Here is a 24,636-nt window from a genome sequence, read left to right as displayed (position 1 = left end):
TGCTGAATAATAAGGGAAAACAGACTAGAGTTCTAGATCTCACAGTCAGAGCTAGTCCCACCAGTAGCCCTTTCAAATTTTATTCAAGATATGGTAAAGTATGTTGATCATGGTTTCTCTTTTTAATAATAATAATAACAATAATAACAACAACAACTGAGCACATGAACCAAACAACCACCAGGGTTCGACTTCCAGCTCTAAAAACAGTTGCCAAAAAACAACTTGCTCAGGCATTAAAAGATGTCAATGCTGCACTTGCAGAAATAACAACCAATAATTTGCAAGAAACAAACCAACTAATGTACAGTGCAGCAACAATAACAACCCAAGACCTCGGATATAAGATCAGTGGACCTGTAAAAAAAGAAAGCAGTACATCACCTAAATGGAAGATTAGATTAGAAAATAAAATCTCCAGGCTTAGATCAGATGCTAGTAAATTGAAAGATATGAAAGACAAGAAGCTGAAGAATGAAAACACCAAACAGTATCTGATCCAAAAATACCACCTAGATTCAAAGAAAATTAGAAAAGTCCTGGAAATAATAAAGCAGCAAATAACAGCAGTGAAAAAGAAGATTAGCAGGTATGAAGCCAGAATTACACAACACAGGCAGAATCTCCAATTCCAGTCGAATCAGAGACGTTTCTACCAAAGCATAGAAGGAGAAACTGCAAGAAACCTAGAAACTCCAAATAAAGAAGAAACAGTGCAGTTCTGGGGGAAATTATGGGACAATCCAATAGATTATAATAAAAAAGCAGGCTGGATGAAAGAGGTCAAAAAATGTAACCAACAAATGCAAGATCTAATAATAACACCAGAATTAATAAGTGAAAGAGCAAAGAAAATTAAAAATTGGACTGCACGTGGCGACGATGAACTGCATGGCTTTTGGCTTAAACACCTAACAAGCCTTCATAAACAACTATCAAAACAGTTCAGTCGCATTTTGCAAGGAGGTGATATTGAACAATGGCTAACAACTGGGAAAACTCATCTCATCATGAAAGACCCAGCAAAAGGTGCAGTTCCAAGTAATTATAGACCGATAACCTGCCTGCCAAACATGTTCAAATTATTAACTGGAATAATAACAGATGAAGTCATGCAACACTTATTAACTAAAAAACAGCTTCCAGTTGAACAGAAAGGAAATTGCCCGAACACCATAGGGGCACAAAAGACCAGCTGCTGATTGACAAAATGATTTTAGAAAATTGCAAGAGAAGAAAAACCAATCTAAGTGTTGCATGGATTGACTATAAGAAAGCCTTCGATTCATTGCCTCACACATGGATACTAAAATGTTTAGAAAACTGGTGTCAGCAAAAACATTCAGATATTTATAAAAAAAGCAATGAGCATATGGAGTACACAGTTAACAATCAATGGCAAGACACTTGGACAGGTTAGCATTAGAAGAGGCATTTTCCAAGGGGACTCACTATCCCCTCTGTTGTTTGTAATCACCATGACCCCACTTTCACAAATATTAAACAAAACAGGCCTCGGATACCAAACATCTAAAACATCAAGTCAAATCAACCATCTGCTGTACATGGACAATCTGAAGTTGTATGGAAAGTCCCAGTCAGAAATTGAATCACTGCTAAACACTGTCCTTATATTCAGTAGCGATATAGCAATGGAGTTTGGACTAGACAAGTGTGCTGCATTAATAATGAACAGAGGGAAAATAAGAAAAACAGAAGGAATAGAACTGTCCAATGGAAGCAAGATCAAGAACCTGGAAGACAAAGAACATTACAAATACTTGGGCATTCTCCAGGCTGATAACATCACACACACTGAAGTAAAAAGAAAAGCTGGAAGTGAATACATCAGGAGAGATACAATCCTCAAGTCCAAACTCAATGGTGGGAACACCATACAAGCCATAAACACCTGGGCTATACCTGTTATCAGATATACTGCAGGAATAATAGACTGGATCCAGGCAGAGCTAGAGACGCTGGATTGTAAGACCAGGAAAATCATGACCATTAATCATGCTCTGCACCCCCACAGTGATGTAGATAGTCTATACCTCCCTCGCAGCTTAGGTGGAAGAGGAATGCTGCAAGTCCATCAAACAGTAGAGGAGGAGAAAAGAGGCCTTGAAGAATATATAAAGGACAGTGGAGAAGATGCACTTCAAATGGTCAAGAACGTGAAACTATTCAACACCAATGAAAGAAAGCAGGCCTACAAGAAAGAACAAGTCAAGAACCGAGCAGAAAAATGGAAAAATAAGCCCCTGCATGTTCAATATTTGCACAATATAAGTGGGAAATCAGACATCACCAAGACCTGGCAATGGCTTAAGAATGGCAACTTGAAGAAAGAAACAGAGGGTTTAATACTGGCTGCGCAAGAACAGGCACTAAGAACAAATGCAATAAGAGCAAAAGTAGAAAAGTCCACAACAAACAGCAAGTGCTGCCTTTGTAAAGAAGCAGATGAAACAGTGGACCACCTAATCAGCTGTTGTAAAAAGATCGCACAGACTGACTACAAACAAAGGCATGACAAGGTAGCAGGGATGATACACTGGAACATCTGCAAAAAATACAAGCTATCTGTAGCCAAACATTGGTGGGACCATAAAATTGAAAAAGTTGAAGAAAATGAAGATGTAAAAATATTATGGGACTTCCGACTACAAACAGACAAACATCTGCCACACAATACACCAGATATAACTGTAGTCGAGAAGAAAGAAAAACAAGTCAAAATAATCGACATAGCAATACCAGGGGATAGCAGAATAGAAGAAAAAGAAATAGAAAAAATCACAAAATACAAAGATCTACAAATTGAAATGGAAAGGCTGTGGCAGAAAAAGACCAAAATAATCCCAGTGGTAATTGGCGCCCTGGGTGCAATTCCAAAATACCTTGAAGAGCACCTCAACACCATAGGGGCCACAGAAATCACCATCAGCCAATTATGAAAAGCAGCTTTACTGGGAACAGCCTATATTCTGTGACATCTATAACAATTGACAATAAAATCCAGCCATCCCAGTTCCTTGGGAAGGACTCGATGTCTGGATAAAACAAACCAGTCAATAACACCTGTCTGACTGTGTAAACAAGAAATAATAATAATAATAATAATTATTATTATCCCCCAGTGAGGCACTACCTTGGCATGGTTGTTGGGCTTGTGTGCTCTGAGGAAGGTGAGAGCTATGCCAGAGGTCCAACCATACTGGACAGGTCTCACCAGAGGAGCCAGACAAAGAGTGCCTCTCCCATCAACAATATGGTGAGATGTAATTTTAATAAATCTATACCGGATCGGTCTTTGCCCAGGTCAACAAGGACCGCGCCAGGTGCTGCAGTCCCTGAACATCTGGTGGCAAGTGGGCTACAGGACTCAGGATCTTCAGTTGAGCAACCAGGGCTGTAGACTGCAAAGTTACTGGAAGAAACATCGCTTAACCAAAAAAATATATACGAAAAATGCCAACAAGGAAATAATGATCTACTATTACAAGTCTAGTCCAACTAGAAGAGGTTATTTAAAAAGAATGTACCAAATTTGGAAAGAGAAGCATGCAGATACAGAAATAACAGAACAAAGGCTAGCAGACCAGAGAAGATTCATAATAAGAAATAAAGTATTCACAGGAGTTGAGCTGGAAGGACTGCAAAGAGCAACACAGGCTCAAGATATGGAAGAAGAATTACCACCAACTGAAGAAGTTGCTCAGGCGCAGGTGGAGGAGGTGTTGGAAATAGAGGATGCCACTGTTGCTGAACTGTTTCAAAATCAAAACCAGGAAACCTCCCCTTTGCCTTCACCTCAAAAACCCAAATGCCGTTTAACAGAAAAGCAACAAGAACTAAAGCAAAAAATAACTGAGCACATGAACCAAACAACCACCAGGGTTCGACTTCCAGCTCTAAAAACAGTTGCCAAAAAACAACTTGCTCAGGCATTAAAAGATGTCAATGCTGAACTTGCAGAAATAACAACCAATAATTTGCAAGAAAGAAACCAACTAATGTACAGTGCAGCAACAATAACAACCCAAGACCTCGGATATAAGATCAGTGGACCTGTTAAAAAATAAAGTAGTACATCACCTAAATGGAAGATTAGATTAGAAAATAAAATCTCCAGGCTTAGATCGGATGCTAGTAAATTGAAAGATATGAAAGACAAGAAGCTGAAGAATGAAAACACCAAACAGTATCGGATCCAAAAATAACACCTAGATTCAAGGAAAATTAGAAAAGTCCTGGGAATAGTAAAGCAGCAAATAACAGCAGTGAAAAAGAAGATTAGCAGGTATGAAGCCAGAATTACACAACACAGGCAGAATCTCCAATTCCAGTCGAATCAGAGACGTTTCTACCAAAGCATAGATGGAGAAACTGCAAGAAACCTAAAAACAGCAAATAAAGAAGAAACAGTTCAGTTCTGGGGGAAATTATGGGACAATCCAATAGATTATAATAAAAAAGCAGGCTGGATGAAAGAGGTCAAAAAATGTAACCAACAAATGCAAGATCTAATAACACCAGAATTAATAAGTGAAAGAGCAAAGAAAATTAAAAATTGGACTGCACGTGGCGACGATGAACTGCATGGCCTTTCGCTTAAACACCTAACAAGCCTACATGAACAACTATCAAAACAGTTCAATCACATTTTGCCAGGAGGTGATATTGAACAATGGCTAACAACTGGGAAAACTCATCTCATCATGAAAGATCCAGCAAAAGGTGCAGTTCCAGGTAATTACAGACCGATAACCTGCCTGCCAACCATGTTCAAATTATTAACAGGAATAATAGCAGATGATGTAGTGCAACATCTACAAATCTACAAATTGAAATTGAAAGGCTGTGGCAGAAAAGACCAAAATAATCCCAGTGGTAATTGGCGCCATAGGTGCAGTTCCAAAAGACCTTGAAGGGCACCTCAACACCATAGGGGCCACAGAAATCACCATCAGCCAATTACAAAAAGCAGCTTTACTGGGAACAGCCTATATTCTGCGACGATATCTATAACAACTGACAATAAAATTCTGGCATCCCAGGTCCTTGGGAAGGACTCGATGTCTGGATAAAACAAACCAGTCAATAACACCTGTCTGTGTAAATAAATAAATAATAAATAAATAAATAATAAATCTCCACATACTTTCACAGTAATGTTATTATATTGCTCTCATTTGGATTCTGGAATGATAAAAGGCCACTGCCAATGTTTCCTTTGATGGGATCGTTCAGGAAGCACATTTGCAACTAATTTCCTGCACCCCCTCCTTATCAATGACATCATCCTATTTTAAGTGTTTATGCTTGATACTGGTGAACTTCTTATTTCTAGCTTTATGATAGATCCTAATCATCCAGTACCTTCCCCCTTGAATTGAACTAATTAAGGGGCAAAGGGTGCAGCTGATCCCTAATGCCAGTGTCTGACATATTGCTCAATGGTATGTCAGCCTAGCAAAGCTGCAGACACGCAAGTTATGTAAATGCAAATTTTGCACAAGTGATGTTACATGAGAGTAAGCCCATAATTTCCAACAGGTTTACTCCCATGCGACATCACATGTGCATGTTGCATGCCTGCAACATAACTAGGCTGACGTACCACAGTGTGTCTGCCCAGAGGTGCACTTTGCCATGGATTTTTGGGGACATGGTCCGTGACCTCCTGTCTCTGGGGGGGGGATGTTCGGGGGGGGGTTTCCCCAGATCCATACCACTGTCCTGCGCCTGCCACTGCATGGTGGGGATGGTAACCGAGACAGAAGGTGGCTGGCAGGGTGCAGGCACTCAAGGGGGGATGAGGTGGAGGTGGCGGAGGCAGAGGCGGAGGGGGTGGCAAGAGCTCCTTCCCTGAGCCTGCCTGCTGCCCAAATGACCGATTGGGCCATTTTCAGCCCATTTCAGGGCTCTCTGCCTGTGTGTGTCTGGCAGCGTGGAAATCCCCCAATGCACTTATCTCCTCACACAGTGCATTGTGGTATTTCTGGAGGTTGGGCCGTGTTTCCCCAGCCTCCAGATGGGGAATGCTGCATCCAACCTTGATGCAGCATGGCTCGTGTTGGTGCACGAGCAGCACAGCTGAAGAGGACAGGCAGATAGTCTGAGAGATAGGTAGATGTAATCCTGTCTTCCCTCGCTGCCCTCCCCAGCCCAACACAATTAGATTGTGTGAATGACTGTAATATGTAAGAAAATTTAAAGTACAAAAGTAAGTGTGGATATCCAGTGATTTCCATTGTCCTGAATAACAGCAGCCCAGTGCGCTGGATTTAGCTGGCACATGAGCAGTAGTTTGCACTATGAAAGTTAAATCTGGAATGCTATGTTTGCGGGGGGGGGGGGGGGCAGAAATTTCACTTTGTGCCATTTGCTCTAAAGTTCCCTTAAAGTAGTTGCATGGGCTTTGTAATCTGGATTTGCCATTCTTTTTTCTCTTACTTTTTGTAAAGATAAATGCAGGCAAAACAGCCGTCAGCAGTTGCAGCACCTGCCTGTCCTGTGTGGATTGGCAAGATGTTATTGAAGATTTCAGGGCTCCTGGGCACTTTTATTATACATGGTCTCCTTGTAGTATCTGCCTCTAATGCTTCCCATTCAGGATAGATTGTCAGACAGAAGGGCGCACCTAGGTAATTTTGGAGCCCGGGCCTGAGGAACACACATGAGGTATTACCACAACTGTGTTGTACCCAAGTGTTGGCCAAACTCAGACTAGAACCATTTTAGACAATCATCAGCCTCATCACATGATGATGACAGGGCCACACCAAAAGGGTACCCACCCTGATGTTACTGCAGGACATCCTAACATGTTGCTGGGGTATGCTTTAATGGCATGAGAGGGGCTTTCACCTGAATTGCCCCTCTATACACGCTCCAAAATTCCGTGTTTTGCAGTGCATATAGAAGGGCGATTCAGGTGAACACACAATTAAAGGATGCTCCAACAGTGCATTGGGATGTCCTACAGTGGCATCAAGGCAGGCGTGATCTGGCCCAGTGGACAATCATCAAAACTAGTCTCTAGTTACCTTCAAAGGAAGAATGACATCAGGAACATTAGGACTATTTTCTGAGATTTCTCTTTAACATTACAGTAACCCCAGAGAGTTTTTATGCAGATGTCCGAACCTGCAGAAATACTGTCTTTCTCCAGAAAAAGGATACTACCCTTAAACAAGCCACAAGGAGGGAGAAATGTTTGTCTTGCTTCTGTGATTTATTCTGGCTTGGCCCTACATTCACTCTCTCTGCACCACTGCTTGCCCTGTTGCCTAAGGGAGGTAGGTTTCTGGTTTGGCAATAGTACAGCTCTGGAATGAGTCTTATTTCTAGACTGTAGGGCATTTGTGAGAAACATTTCTTACTGCAATGCTTTTAAAAGCCACCTCCCAACTTATAAGGGTGCCCTAAGCTTAAGAGGGAGATGTAATTTGATCTACTATTTTTCGCAACCTATTGGAAGAGCTATGTGCATTTCTACTATAGTAAATGGCATTCCTGCCAAATGAAACTCAGCGTAGATCCATATTTATTCAAGACATATGAAGGCAGTTTCTAAGCAAATTCAAAAACTATCCTATACTAGCAAAAATCTGCTGGTATCAAAAGATAAATGTTTACAATACCTGGAACTATAGAAGATACAGGCAAACTTCACTAACTGTGGATCTGGCATCTGCAGTTTTGCATATCCACAGTCAGGTAATTGCCACCCAACCTCAGTATACACGATAAAATCCAGCAAATAAAGGGTTAAGACTCACGTATCTGTGCGTTGCCCACCACTTTGAGAACAGGAGCCATTTTGTGGCTCATTTTTGTTTTTAGAAAAAAGTTTTTTAAAAATGATTTATTGGGGGGGAGTCATGATTTTGGACTTTGGGGGCATTGCTGAACAGCTGGGGATACACAGAGCACAGTAGGGCACTCCCCCCATTTCCCCCATTTCCAATCCTTTTTATCCCATTTTTCACTCAGGAACCTAACCCCCCAATTCCCATTGCCCTAATGCCCCATTATCTGCAGTTCAGCTATCCAACCCCCACCCCCCACCCCCAGAAGAATGGAACATCAGCAGATAATGGGGTTCTCCTGTACCCTTCATCATAGAGAAACCTTATAAGTACAATATGCAGCCATATAACCATTTATGCTGCCAACTCATCCGAGCAATTAGGAGGGTTTGGGCCATGTTTTTTGTTTTTGTTTTTGCTTTGAGGGTAATTGCCAGAAAAGCAAAGAGCAAGGTCATTTCCCCCTTCATGTCTTTGCCCCCCTTTAATTGAGCTGCACTCAACATTAATGCCCCGAACCATTCCATTCTTCCCTCAGATCTGCTCTTGGCTGTGCTTTCTCCAGGCCTTGCCCAATTACTAGACTTTTTGATGTCAAGAGTTGGCAGCCCTACATACCTTCTGTTTGGAGCCAATCACACAAATATTTCAAAATCATGTCTCACCTTATATGAAATAAAACTTGCAGTCCAATCCAATATATTCTTAATCAAAACAAAGTCCCACAGTCCTCATTGAACTCACTCTCAAGAATATTCATATAGGCTTCCTGTCCTAGTCCTAATGGTGGCATAGTTTTATTTTGCTTTTTAATTTCTTTAATGTACTATATGTTCAATTTCCCAGCATAACTTTCAAAGCAGCTCACAAACAATTAAAATACTGCAATAAATTAGTTACAATTACTTTGCAATTATAAAATTACTTACAAATAATACACCAGGTTTCTGAAATCCAGGTTACAAGACACAACTTGGAAATTACCAGCAGATAACATTGATACACTAAGCACTCCAGTACTGTCCCATTTCAAGAGCTTATGACAGCAAAAATGCAACTAAGAACATAAGAAAAGCCCTACTGATCAGGCCCAAGGCCCACAGTGGCCCACCAGATGCCCCTGGGAAGCCCACAGGCAAGAGGTGAAGGCATGCCCTCTCTTTTGCTGTTGCTCCCCTGCAACTGGTATTTAGAGGTATTTTGCCTCTGAGGCTGAAGGTGATCTATAGTCAACAGACTAGTAGCCATTGATAGACCTGTCCTCCATAAATTTGTCTAAGCCCCTTTTAAAGCCATCCAAGCTAGTGGCCATCGCCACATCCTGTAGCAGAGTATTCCATAGATTAATTATGCACTGTATGTAAAAGTACTTCCTTTTCTTGTTCCTAAATCTCCTGCCCTTCAGTTTCATGGGATGACCCTTGGTTCTAGTGTTGCGCGAGAGGGAGAAAAACTCTCTCTGTCCACTCTCTCTACTCCATGCATAATTTTATACACTTATATCATGTCTCCCCGTAGCCACCTCTTTCCCAAACTAAAATGTCCCAGATGCTGTAGCTTTGCCTCATAAGGAAGGTGCTCCAGGCCCCTGATCATCTTGTTTTTCCTTTTTGGCACCTTTTCCAGTTCTGTGACAGTGACCAGAATTGCATGCAGTATTCTAAATGGGGCCATAGATTTGTATAAGGACATTATAATATTAACAGTTTTATTTTCAACCACCTTCCTAGTGATCCCTATCATGGAATTTGCCTTTTTCACAGATGCCACACTCTGAGTTGACATTTTCAATGAGCTGTCCACCACAGCCCCAAGATCTCTCTCCTGGTCACTGACTGACAGCTCAGATCTCTTGAGTGTATATGTGAAATGGGGTGGGGTGGGGTTGCCCCAATATGCATCACTTTACACTTGCTTACACTTGCTTACACTCACTCACCCACCCAGTTTGAAGAGATCCTTTTGGAGCTCCTTGCAATCTGTTGTGGATTTCACTACCCTAAATAGTTTAGTGCCATCTGCAAATTTGCTCACTTTGTTGATTACCCCAACTTCTAGATCATTTATGAACAAGTTAAATAGCACTGGTTCCAGTACAGATCCCTTGGGGGCCCCACTTCATACTTCCCTCCATTGTGAAAATGGCCCATTTATACCTACCCTTATACCTTCCTATCCTTCAACCAATTACCAATCCAAATATGAACCTATCCCCTTATCCCATGACTGCTAAGTTTACTCAAGAGCCTTTGGTGAGGAGCTTTGTCAAAAGCTTTTTGGAAGTCCAAGTATACTATGCCAACCAGATCACTGTTATCTACATGCCTGCTGACACTCTCAAAGAACTCCAAAAGTTCTTCTACCCCAGTATAAAGAACCCATGGCGGTTCTCCTTCAGCAAGGCTTGTTCTTCCATATATTTAAAGATTTTGTTCTTAAGTATGTTTTCCATCTATTTACCCAGCAAAGAAATTAAGCTAACCATCCTATAATTTCCCAGATCCCCCCTTGACCCCTTTTTGAAAATTGTGTTACATTAGCTACTTTCTAGTCCTCTGGAACAGAGCCTGATTATAGGGACAAGTTACATATTTCTGCCAGGAAATCAGCCATTTTACATTTGAGTTCCTTCAGAACTCTTGGGTGTATGCCATCTGGCTCTGGTGATTTGTTAATGTTTAGTTTTTCAAGACAGTTTAGAACATCCTTTCTTATCACCTTAAATTGGTCCCGTTCTTCAGCCTCCCAAGCCTGAAAAGCCCAGTTCTGGAGTGGGTAAAAGTATCCCCTACTGTGAAGACAGATGCGAATAACTCATCCAGGTTCTCTGAATGACTTTCCCTTTCAGCTTCCTTTTTACCAGTCCCCTCATTTTTAAGAAGTTTCCTCTTCTAAAAGTGCATCTGTGCTGGACTTCCTTAGCAGTGCTTCACTAGCATATAAGCTGAATTGGATCACACTATGGTCACTGTTCCCCAATGGTTCTACAACTCTTACTTCTTGCACCAGGTCCTGGGCACCACTCAGGATTAAGTCCAAGGTCACCTTCTCTCTGGTTGGTTCTGCAGCCAATCTATGTCTAGAAATTTGGCCTCTCTGTCAATACCTGAATGTGAATTTGCCCAGTGTATATTAGAGTAATTGAAGTCACCATTATCACAGCTGTGTCTCTCTTTGGGGCCTTTCTGATTTGCTTCTACAACTCCCAGGGGCAGATTAAAGGAGAGGTGGCTGCCTATGGTGGCAAAATTCCCTCAGTGGTAAATTTTGGAAATAAATAAATAAATTGGCATGGCTGGATGATATTTGTGTGTGTTTTTAATTGAATTTGCAACCAATAACACACACGGGCAGAGCAGGTGGCAACACAGCATGACGTGGCAACTTGTTGGGCTTGGGCAGGAACTAAGCAGCCTGAAAGGGTGGGGAGGGCGTCGTCACAGCAATGGCAGCATTATATTCTGTTCTCTCGCTATTATTTCATCATCAGCTTCAGTGGTGTAACATCAGTGTGTGCACAGAGCAGCCAGCCTAGGATTGCAACCAACCAATCATCATTGGTTGCCTCCCAGAGCTGGAGGGAAGCAGCAACCAATCCTAGGCAGGTTGGCTGGTGGCTCTGCTTCTTGGCACACGTGCACACACATGCCACATTCTCAGTCAGTTTCAGGCTGCAGACGAGAGAGAGAGAGAGAGAGAGAGAGAGAGAGAGAGAGAGAGAGAGAGAGAGTCTTTTGTTGTTGTTGTCGTCATCAGATCAGAGCTTTTAGGAAGGTAGAGTATTGTTTATTTGACCATCACTTAATGGTGAGTATTGGAAATGGATTTGCTTTACCTATCTATGAATTTGCATCCCACCTGTTGGCTCTAAAAAAGGTCCCTACAGTAGCTTCCAAAAATGGTCAAATACAACAATTAAATCAACAAAATATATTGATTTGATATATTGAAACTGATTTCCATAAACATTAATGGCTTAAATACCCCTTCTAAACAAAAGAATATTTTCTTAAAATTGAAGAAAGAAAGAGCGGACATAATTTGTCTCCAGGAGACACATATTAAGACAAGCAATGCCAATTTATTGGCTTGTAAAGCATTGAGTCAATGTTATGTTGCCTTTGATTCTAAGAAAAAAAATGGCGTGCCAATTTACATCAAAAATTTGAACTGGTCTTTAGAGAAACAAATACAAGATGATTGTGGTCGGTTCATTATATTAAAATTTCTAACTACCCAGCAAAATAAAATTACCATTGCTTCTATTTATGCTCCAAATGATAATAAAGCCCAATTTTATCAAAAATTCTTTCAGCTTTTGTTGGACACTGCGGAAGGTGAACTGTTAATCTCAGGTGATTGGAATGCTGTTCTTTCCCCATTAATGGACAAATCGGGTCAACATAAGAAGACTTCTGGAAAGTTGCCTAACAATGTATTGGACTATATGAGAATTTTATCGATTGAAGATGCATGGAGAAATAAACACCCATTGGAGAGAGATTTTACTTTTTTTTCTCAACCTCATCAAACACACTCTAGAATTGACATGTGTATGGTCTCAAAGTCATTGCTATCTAGAATATAGGACATTGAAATTGCACCTTCAACATATGCTGACCATAACCCACTGATAGTAAAATTCCAATACTTGGACACCAGACAGAAGAGATGGAGATTGAATAATTTTCTTCTACAACAAGAGAAAATTCTTTTGAAATGCAATGATGCATTTCAGCAAGGCTTTTATGATAGGAATCTTTATTTCTGAATCTTCCAAAAGGAAGAAAGAATTACAAATACAAAAAGATCGGATAGCTAATGAATTATCCCGTTTAGAAGCTCTTAATAAGATTAATCATTCTCAAGATATTTGGCAAAATATTAGAGAACTTCATAAGCAAATAGATCTTATAGAATCCAAAGAGACATTTAGGAACATGACTTATGTGAAACAGAGGTATTTTGAGAAAGGTAATAAACCAGATAAGTTGTTAGCATATCAGTTAAGAAAAGAACAGGAAAAGAAAATTATAACATCGGTCTGGAATGGCAAGGAATTTGTTATGTCAAATAATGAAATGTCTGAACAATTTGTACAGTATTACTCCAAACTATATAAAGAAGACAAGAAAGATCCTGAGCAAATTAAACATTTTTAGAGGAAATACAATTGAAGTCATTCTCAGAAGAACAGAGGAGCTGCTTAAATAAACTTATTTCTAGGGATGAAACCGGGGCGGCAATAAAAAATCTTAAAAATAACTCACCGGGTTCAGATGGATTATCTTCATTGTACTACAAAACGTTTCAGGACAAATTAGTTGGACCTTTAACAGAAATAATGAATGCAATATTATCTCATTACACTTTACCGGTTTCTTGGCAAGAAGCATTCAGCTCATTAATTCATAAAGAAGGGAAAGACCCAACACGACCAGAATCATACAGACTTATATCCCCTTTAAATGTGGATTACAATTTTTTTACTTCAATCTTGACAGCGAGGTTAAGAAATTTCCTGTCTGAAATAGTCCATACTGACCAATCTGGTTTTATCCTGAAAAGACTCATGAACGATAATATATGTTTTGAATGCAATTGATAAAGTAACCATGACTCGTATAAAAGCAGCTGTGATTTTCCTAGGTGCTGAAAAAGCCTTTGACAATTTGGAATGGCCCTTCCTGTTCTCAGTGTTGGAGAAAATGAACTGTGGCCCTCATTTTTTATCCTGGATTCCTAGTATATTTCAACAGCAGTCAGCCAAAATTATTCTTAATGGATCCTTGTCTTCAAAATGCATCATCAATAAAGGTACTAGACAAGGTTGTCCGCTTTCTCCATTGCTGCTTATACTTGCTCCTGAACCTCTGGCAGCCAAAATTAGACAACAACAGCGGATTCAAGGTATAAAAATAGGGGATTGTGAACATAAAATAAAACTATATGATGATGATGTATTGCTTTCTGTCACGCAAGTCAAAGACTCTTTGGATACATTAATGACACAGATACGTAAGTATGGCTCAGTTTCTGGCTATAAGATCAACAGAGGTAAAACGCAGATCATGACATGGAATCTTTCAGAAGAAGAGATAGAATACTTTTCTAAAGTTTTAAGATTACAAGTAATGAAGAAGCCAATAAAATATTTGGGGATTAATCTTATGAAGAGCAATAAAGATCTATTTAAGAATAACTATGTTCCAATTTGGAAATCAATTATGGTTGATCTAGATAGATGGAAGAAGCTGACCCTATCTTGGCTTGGGAGAATCTCTGCAGTAAAAATGAACGTATTACCTAAGATGAACTTTCTTTTTCAAATGATCCCTATAAAGATAGATGACAAGATATTGAATAAGTGGCAGAGTCAGCTCAATTCATTCATTTGGAATTATAAAAAAACCCAGGGTTCGATTTAAGGTGATGCAAGATTCCAAAGAAAGAGGTGGTCTTGGAGTTCCTAACTTGAAACTTTATTGTCATGCTAGTAGCTTGACTTGGATTTCAAATTGAATTTTATCCCCTTACGGAATTTTTACTCGAATAGAGGAACTTAGTCTTACTAGAGGTTTGCATAATTACTTATGGATCTCTTATGGATCTCTTATGGTTTGAGGAAAGAACTGGAGATACAACAACATACTATTGGACATAGTCTTTTTTATGTCTGGGATAAATACCAGAAAAGAATAAGTCCCAGATTATCATGTCCATTGGCCAAGGCTTCATTGTTAGAGCAGAGGAGAGCAGTAGGCAGCGGCTGTAGTGGCATTTAGCATCTCTGATGTGGAACAGCCGGAGAGAAAGATGGGGTGGGGTGCGCCCCACCACCATAAGCCAGGGAGCCCCCATCACGGTGGTTGGGCAAGGGGGAGGAGAACACACATACTCATGTGAGTCTGATGGTTCATATTGCTGGAGTTTTGCTATTGGCTTGGGACACACACATTGTTGCAGAAGAGTGGTGGAAAATTCCTTGGGTTGCCTACGGGAGGCAAAAGGTTTAATCCGCCCCTGCCAACTCCACTCTCAGCATTTTGATCCAGAGGGTGACAGCATGTCCCTAGTAACACATTTCCTTTCAGTCCCCACATTGTTATCCATAATGATTCTGTGGAGGACTCCGTTCCTCCTAGGTTTTCTAGCTGGTTGGATTCTACCCTTCTTTAATATACAGTGCTACTCCACCCTCAGTCTTCTCCTCCCTGTCCCTTCTGTAGGGTTTGTAGCCAGGAATCATAGTGTCCCACTGGTTCTCACTGTTCCACAAGGTTTCTGTTATGCCCACTATATCTGTGTTTGTATTAGTTACTGGGCACCCCAGCTCGGTTGGAGTGTTTTTACCATTAGCAAAAGGACAGTTTTTACCATTTTCCTGAAACTAGAAATTGGATTGGTTAAGCAGACCTCTCTGGGCTGATAATTCAATAGACAGAGCACTACAATCACCGAGAAGGTCGTCATCTTTTTAGTCACTCAGTGGCTGACATCCAGACTACACTGTGCTGGTGCAAGCAACAAGGCTCCCTGCTGTGATTTCATCTACCTCCCCTTCCCTCTGCAACTACCTATCCTCTTGAAAAGATGTCACTGAGTGTGGTGTCATTCTAGATGTTGACATGGCATTAGTCTGGATGTCCGCCACAGCACTTTAGATGATGGGGACAACAGAACATTCTTAGGCTATCTTAAACATGGCAAATGGGAGATGTTCCTTCAAATAAGCAGGGCCCAGCCAATGTATGGCTTTAAGGTCAAAACCAGAAGTATACATAGAAGATGTTTAGAATTATGTTGTCATCATCCCCTGAATTTAAGGGAAGCATTTGTTTTATGTAAGGATTTACAAGATTGTGAGTTAAATTGCTGTGGGCTTTTTTTTTTTTTTTTGGTCTTGTTTTGCTTCTCTTTAAACTAAGACTAGATTTATTTCTTTTGGAGTATTTCCCAATATTCCAGCATATTTATATAAGTGTATTAAATGGTAGAGTTCTGAGGAGGTGGAGACAAAATCCTTGCCCAGTTCTTTGAAAGATGGATATTGGCAGCTCTTGCTACATTGAAAATTTGCTATTCCAAAACTATTTCACATTAAAATAAACATATAAAGATGGGCATTCATTAAATTCTTATTACAGAGAGGTTCCACTGAAACCAGTAGGGCTACTTATGAGACAGCTTGACCTGCTATGACAGTAACCACTTAAGAAGCTCTTTGTCAGGATTTCATTCTGCTTCATGTGCAGCATGGAAAAATGTGTGCAGATGTCTTTGATTCCAAATATACTTTAAATAGCTGCCCTACAAACAGTAATAGTGTTTAATTATCAACTCTCCATAGCCATATTTATGTCCAGAGTACTATTGTCTTTGAGGGACTTTCTGAATTAAACTGTATCTGATTATAATTTCACTGTTTGATACTGGACTTTACCATTTGACAATATTTGATAGTTGACACAAAATGGTATTTAATATTTTATACCTGCCATGAAATATTAGTTAGTATTCGACTGTTTGATCACTGTCATGCAATGGTGTTTAATTTTTCAACAAATTCACTTGATAGCTTATGAGGTTTCAATATTTGCTTTTCTCCTTTACAGTTCAAAACAATCAAAAGATGTCAACAAGTCTAAAACATTTTTATCTTGATGTAAAAATCTGACATTCAAAATTTTAAATGCTGGCAGATTTTGAATATTTGCACATCTTCATTTCAGCGGGAATGGTGACCTCTTTCAATCTGAACCTCCATGCAGAGTTATTGCAAAAATCAGCAATTAAAGAGAAAAAGCTGTCGCGCAAACCTACCTTGAATCTACAGCCGTGGGGGAGATACTTGGAACATTTACAGCACTGGAAGAATTTTCAGCTTGCTGGAGTTCCCTGACATTATGCATGTGGGAGAGATGGGTCTCCTGTTTGCATTTCCCCCCAACTTCTTTAGTTATATTTGAATTTGTACATGTCATCTCATTATTTTGAATGCCACAGTAACTAAAGGCATGTCGTAAGGAATGATGTAATACAAATTACACATTTCTCTCTTGTCTACATTTATTAATGGTTGTTCCCACAAGGAAGCACATAAAAATTTGTTAAACAAGAACACACTTGGAATCAATGCATACGTAATAAATCATGGTATAAATTATAATTGGAGATGTCCAAAACATCTGTCTTCTCTGGTGCCAATGTCCAGATGATCAATAAATAACTTTTTTTAAGTTGTGGGGAAAGTAAACTTTACTCTAGTGAGAATCATTCTACCACTGACTGACATCCAGACTAATGAAGCACTAAGTTGTGCTAGTGCAAAGAGATTGCATAGCTGTGCAAAGGTGTGGGGGATTCTTGGAATTTCACTCTTGTGTAAGGGAAGCTGGTCAGTAAGGGCAGGGTGGGGCTATGCCTCCTCCTCCCCTCCCTCACCCTCCCTCCCTCCCTCAAACAAAAACAAACACAGGATCCTGCAGAATATCGGACTCATCAGTAGCCAGAGAACTCTCTCAGACAGAGAGCTTTCTCCAGCCCCTCCTCCTCGTGCCTGTAGCTTCCTGGCTGCAACACTTGCTAATCAAGCTGCTCCAGCTTCTGATACATAGTGGGCAGCTCAGGCGCAGAGGGAGCCAAGCGGTGGCTTGTGTTCTGCCACTGCTGTGTCCCCCGCCCCACCCCCTGCATCTTACACATGATGCAGTGTGTGTTTAGCCACACTCCCTGTATCATACATCAGATGCAGGGAGGGGGTGGCTTCGCTCCCAGACGGGGCTGCATGACCCCGTTTGGGAGCTAAATCAGCCAGTGCTGCATTTGCAGCATGGCCAGGAGTGGCTCTCTCTGCCTTTAAAAGGCAGGGAGAGTTGCTCTGGACACACTGCAAATGCAGCGCTGGCCTATTTCACTTGCAAACGGTTCCATGCAGCCCCATTTGGGAGCAAAACAATGCCCCCACGTCTGATGTCAGATGCAGGGGGCGGTGTCTGGGGTCACGAAGCACGGTCCCTGATTGGCAGCAGCTCAGGTTCTTTGAACCCGTTTGCCCAATGGTGGCTCCACCCCAGGGTGGCTCCTGACATCACATACTCAATGAAGAAAAAATTGGGTTGAAAATACAGCCCGACACCAGAAATTCAACATTTTTTTAATGTATGCAACTACAGCAGCCAAGATAGTATATGCACAAAAATGGAAAGACACTAAAAATGCCCTCAAAAGAAGACTGGTTGATAAAAAAAATTGTAATATGCTGAGATGGCAAAGCTTACAGCACTTATAAGAGACGAAAATTTGGAATGTGTTAAAGAAAATTGGGAACCATTTTTGCTTTACTTAAAGAATTATTTTTCTAATATGGACTTTTCAGTAGGGTTTGAAATATAGTAATAACAGCAGGTTGGGTTGGGTAAAATCGAGTAGTATTGTGGAGTATGTATGTTTTGAATTATTATAGCAATGGTTTATATGTATAGTTATTGTGAACCACGCAGATAGGCAAGTGGGAAGTCAATATTCACTTATGTGTAGGAATTAGATAAATGAATGCAATTTGAGTGTAAAAGCTATTGTAAAATCCAATAAAATTTTAAATGCAAAAATACAGCTCAACACCAAAAGGATACAGCCCAACACCAACTGTATTTTTTCACCCATTTTTACTGTCTTTTGGGGGCGGGGCCAGGCTGGTGGGGTCCGTGACAATCAGACTAGTTGGTGCAGCTTGATGAGTAGGCTGTTCCAGCTAGTAAGAGCCAAACAGGGAGGAGAGGTTGGAAGAAGCTCTCTGCTCCAGAGAGTTCACTGGGTGTTGTAAGTCTGATCTTCCCATGTTTGTTTTTGTTTGGGGGTAGGGAGTGGGCGAGAGAGAAAGAGAAAGAAAGGAGGGGTTGGGTGGCAAGGCTTCAAGAGAGAGAAAGAGAGGCTTGGTGAGGGGGGCTTATTTAGAGAGAGAGGGAAAGGTTCGGTGGAGGAGTGAAAGGGAGGGGCAAGGACATGGTGGGGGGCTTGGGGAGAGGGGGCATGGGGAGAGAGACACACACAGAGGCTTGGAGGGCTTGGTGAGGGGGCGCTTGGTATGAGAGAGAAAAGGCTTGGTGAGAAGGAGGCTTGGAGAGAGAGGTATGGCAAGAGTAGGTGAGAGAGAAAGAGAAAAGGGGCTTGGAGAGAGTGGGGGTTAGTGAGAGAGGAGGGCTTGGTGTGTGTGAGAGTGAGACAGGCAGACAGGCTTGGTGAGAGAAAGAGAGAAGGGGGCATGGCAAGGCTTGGAGGGGGGGCACTATTGGCTCCACCACTCACTAACCCTGGCTCTGCCTATCGCCTGCCCTGCCTAGCACCCCCCGCCCCAGTCTCAGGAGCCACCAGCCCTTTTTGCTGCTCTTCTGCAAAAGTTCCCAGCACTACGTATGAGGCGTCCCACAGACTGTGCATCTCATGCTCATGTAAACATATTTGTACAAGCATAATACCAGTCTGGTGGAATGCAAGCTACAGGCTTAGAGCAACTAGCTGGAGCAAAACATTTGGCAAATGTTTTGTTAGTCTGGATATAAGCCTATCTATCTATCTATCTATCTATCTATCTATCTATCTATCCTGTGATTTTTTAAACTTAAATATTTTGCTGGCCAACAGTGAGTGTAGAGATAATCAACTACAACTTTACAACACAGAATCATCATTCTCAAAGGGAAGGTGTGAGATCTTTCCTCACCCCTCTAGTGTATGTCTTGTTTGGTTTAGAAAACAAAGTAGTAACTCACTCCCAATTTAAGATATTTCAAGACTGTGCATTCTACCATTTGTCCTGATCTTTAGTTCTGATGGTCTATAGGGCAAATATTTCACAAGCATTTGTTTTCCTTAGATTCCTTTTCCCAATTACTCTTAACCACAGCACTCCAAATGGAATGGATAGAAAGAAAGTTCACAGGGTTTATATCACAGCTATCCAAATGGAATGGATAGAATGAAAGTTCATAAGGTTTGTAGGTTGAAGAGTGATTAAACTCAGTTGCATTATTCTGGGGACACAATAGGCTGTTCATTCAATTTAACTCTTCCTGATCTGAGGATTCTTGAGGCACGGTTGTCTTTTCTTTCCAAGTGGCTTATTTCATACTACCAGCTACCACTTCCAAGCCCCAAACTAATGGTCTTCTGGTTCTTCTGAAATAATGCTGAATAGCAGGCTCCTTTGCAGAACCTAGCCACTTCACCCAGAAGTTTTTCACATGGGGCTTTTAAAGCCCTTTAACTCGCATCTCCTCTGGAATGGAGGGGGTGTGTTCACATATCGGCTAGATTTACCCCAAAGTCCCTGTGAGTTATTGGGGGGCAGTTCACAAACAATTTGGGGTTTTCACACTGTGTTAGAGTATAGCCCGGTTTATATCTGGGTAAAAAAAATCCACTAATTGCTTTGTTTTGGGGGGACAACTTTGAGTTTGCAGTACAGCCTCCCAGTAAACTCAAGGCAAAGACTGCTGTGTGTAAAAGTCCCAGGCAAGAAGATTAAACTCTCTTCCAGATCAGCAACTGGCACTTCCTGATTGTTCTTATCTGCGAGGCTTTCGTATTAAACTCTGTTCCTTCAGTGACCTTCTGTCTACATTGCATCATGTGAACAGGGAATGCAGAAGGGGACAAGAGTGTGTTTATTAGTAGGCAAGTACATCACTCAACATCTGGTCTTGTAAATACAAATATGAATGGGGGTGGTGTGTATCCCATACTGACTTCTGGTATATTTCCAGGGTTGTTAAGTTTGCAAGAACTTTTAAAAAAACTGGTGAGAGACCAGATGGATATAGAGGAATATCTAAGAATTGCTATCCCTGGTGGTCTCTTGAGACCTGCAAAATCAGCTGAAAACTCCGGAGACTGGTGGGGTGTGCCACAAAATAAACACTGTATTTTCCCAAACACTGTAGTGTGTAGCTTGGTTGCTAGTGGACTTCCTCTTTGTTTATTGCAGACAATTATTTGGATTATCCAAGGTGATCTGGGAAGAGCTGGTAGGTGGCTAGAGTCTACATGTCCTTCTAATTACAATCTAGTGCATTTATTGTGACATCAACCTGTTAAAAATGATTGTGAGAACTTCCCTTATCTGTCTAGTATTCAAGAGCTTTTCACATGTTTCTATTTCTAAACTGAATAGCAACACTGGTTAAGAACAAGCCAAGCTAGTTGAGAAGCTAGTTAAGAACACAGCAAACCCCTTGTGAAATGTAATTAGTCTTATCAAAACTCATTTGTTTTTCTCAAAATTCCTCAGATGTTTTATCCAAGCAAAAACTTTAAAATTTGCCTTAAAATAGGCAAATTTCACTTTAGGCAAAATGTCCTGGCAACATTACACTGAATAATTTATATAAAACTAAAACTAAATAATTCAGAGAAAACTTTTTTAAAAGTCAAAAGTTGTTTCTGTTTATATGTTGTGTTTGCAAAATACCAAAAACTTCTTTTAAAATCTAGAAAGACTGAGCTATGATATAGGGTTGCAAAAGTCCACATCATAAGATGTGATTGATATAAGTTAAGTGATAAGGATGTAATTTTGGGAGGGGAAAGTGTGTGTTGCCTTCTCTGGATTCCAGACCATATGCAATTGTTCCCATTTTTGGCCAGCTAACTACTTCTACAGACAGAATGACTACCATATTGGCTTGTATATGAAGTATGCAATCCACAGGCGAAAAGACTGATAACCCTCAAATGGTTGTTGTTAAATAAAATGGTTAAATAAAATGGTTGATAAAATGGTTGTTGTTGTTGTTGTTTAGTATAAAAAGTTACAGCAACAATTGCTCTTAAATACATCACTCTTTTACAATTTAATCAGGTTATGGCCTAAGAGGTCTTCAGTTTGCACAGTGGTGAAGCAAGGTCAGAAGGGGCCTGTGTTCTAAAAATGAATATTGGGTCCCCTCCCCTTTTCCTTTCCGTTTTTTGCGGCACCAAAGGAGCTGTTGAAATCTTTTGAGGCTTACATATTGGTACACCTGCCACCACCAACCTCCACTCACCATCTTGCCACTTCCTCTTCCTGACACTTCCCACCACCATTTCCACGCTCGCTAGCATGGTAGTAAGGGGCTGGAAGGGCTCTTTCCTCCCATTGTTCATTCAAGAGAGGGAAGAGTCCATTCAGTCTCTTACCACTGTGTGAGCCAGCTGTAAAATGGTGGTGGGCAGGCAGTGGCTAGAGGAAGTGGAGAGGAGTGACAGATGAGGCCCTTCTTCTTGGAGTGGCCTAGGGTGGCCCATGTTCTCAGAACACATCTGATAACTTGATCCTTGATCCAGGTACAATTATGCCCCTGCATCTGCAATGGAACCTCTGTTTGCTCAAGGTGAGGGGGTCCCTTCTGCTTGTGCAAATGGAGCTTCTTCCAGAGACAGAATGAGTTCTTCATTACCACCCATTATGAATATATCTAAAAGCAGGCATTTGCTTAGCAGTTGGTCCCTTTCCTCTCAAATTTCTTTGTGCCCTCCTTAATGAAACTTGAAATTTCACTGTTGTATTCTAGCCAGTATCTTTCTTGTTGTTTAGAATTTTGTCCCAGTGAGGATCCAGTAGAGAGAGCGGGGGGGGGGGGGGCGGTGAGTGAGGAAAAGAGAGGGAAAGGAGAAGAAAAAGGAGCTGCTATTTTTAAAAATAAACTCTTAGTTAAATCTTTATAAGATTACTTTGTTTGTGAGGAAAGCATCTATAAAACATTTGGTGATAAGATTTCGAACCAGCTAAGTGTATGAGTCTTCAAAGCTTGTGAATGTTCCTGCAACTTCATTTCATTGGATTATTCGGCCTACATTCCTGAACTACTTACTGCATTCTACTATTGCTGCTGCTGATGGTTTCTCTGACTTCCTGACCTGCACAACCTCTGAAGGTACTTTTGCCTTTATCAATCCTGGACTTGGTTGTTCATTGGATGCCCACTGAAACATGGCTCATACCCACCACCCCTTTTTTTCTTGTCCACCCTAGGAGAACCTGCTCTTCTCTGGAAACAATAGAAGTCCTATTTCTGCAATTATTTCCTCACTGTCCAGACCCCTGATTTACCAGCACAGCAGAAGGCAATATTGCTTCACTGCTTTGGCCCTGAAAACCAAAGAATTTATACTCATTTGCCCTTTCCTGACAACATGGAATGAGATGCCGATTCATGAAGCTGCTCTTCAAACCTTAGATGATCATTTGAACCCTACTTTGAATGTGATGGCTGAACATTACAAATTATATTCTAGATTCAAGAACCCATATTACAGCTGATGGAGCAGCTGTAAGATTTCTGATTTCTCTGATGGTTTTGCTGATACTCCTGGTACTGCCATACATTTCAAACATAAAATTCAGATAAAGGCAAATGCAATACCCGAACAACACAAAGTGAGGAATGTATCCGTAGCCTTGTGCCTACCACTTAAAGAGGAGCTCTTAAGACTACAGCATGCTGACAGCATAGAGCCTGTTGATTCATCAGAATGGGTCTCTCCCATTGTTCTTGTGAGGAAATCAAATTGTGCACTTTGTGTGCAGATATAAGAGATGTGAACTCCAATATGGTAGTGGACTGTCATCCATTGCCCAATATCAATGAAATGCTGCTTAATCTGAAAGAGGCCTCCATGTTCATGACTTTGGACTTGTTTTCGGCCTATCATCAAATTCCTCTGATCAAAAATTCTCTCAAATACACAGCCTTCATTAACCAAGAGGGTCTTTTTCAGTACAAAAGACTGCCCATTGGAATAGCCTCTGCAGCTTCAGTATTTCAAAGAATGATGCATGTGGATGACATCACTTACTTTCAGGGTGACATTTTAGTATATGGCAAACCATTGATGCAAAACCATGATGCAAAACTGACAGAAGTCTTAGAAAATCTCCGACAACGTGGACTTATTATATCTGCAGAGAAATGTCAGTTTTGCACACACTCAGTGATGTATTTGGGACACACAATATCTCAGAGTGGATACATCCCAAAACAAACTTGGTGAAAGCTATTCAGGAAGTACCAGAGCCACACGAGGATGTGCTTTGCTCATTTTTAGGACTCTGAGTATTACTCTAAATTTCGTTAGACAATTTTCCTCAAAAGTTGCTTCATTGCATCTTCTTTTTTAAAAGAATGTAAAATTTAACTGAGATATTTGGGCATAAAATTCACTTTATGATCAGACCATAAACCTCTATCTGCTTTACTTACTATTCAGGGGTCAAGAATAGCCAAAATGGATCACCAGACATATGGACTTAGATTTCCAGGTGTAATATCTTCCAGGTCTTCAGAAGAGATTACACGTCTGAAGTGTAATATCTGCAGATTGTTTATCTCAACTTCTACTTCCAGGCCAAGAGGAGATCCCAAAAAACAAGGATGAAGATGTCGTAATTGCACAAATGGCTGCATCAACTCATGAAGTGATCACGTCTTCTGAGTGGAAAGTAGCCCTCAGTGCTGATCAAGTGCTTACTGTACTTAAACCTTACATAGCTAATGGATGGCCACGCAAAAACAAGATACCTGAAGACAAGTGAGCTGTCTCTTCTCAATGAGCGGGTGCTGAGGACGGATCATTTGGTGGTGCCAATCTACTTACAATCGAAAGTGATCAAAATTGCCCATGAAGGTCACCTGGGCATGCACTTGACTAAAAGGTTAATCAGAGAAAGTTTTGGGGAGCTAGGTATGAACACACACATTGAAGATGTGATCACGCACTGTATGGTTTGTGCTAGGGATGCACAAACTGATGTGCAAATTTTTATTTTTATTTTTTTTAA

This window comes from Hemicordylus capensis, chromosome 4, assembly GCF_027244095.1.
Source record: "Hemicordylus capensis ecotype Gifberg chromosome 4, rHemCap1.1.pri, whole genome shotgun sequence".
In the NCBI taxonomy this organism is placed as follows: domain Eukaryota; kingdom Metazoa; phylum Chordata; class Lepidosauria; order Squamata; family Cordylidae; genus Hemicordylus; species Hemicordylus capensis.
The sequence above is the reverse complement of the archived record's forward strand: the minus strand, read 5'-3'. Positions refer to the sequence as shown.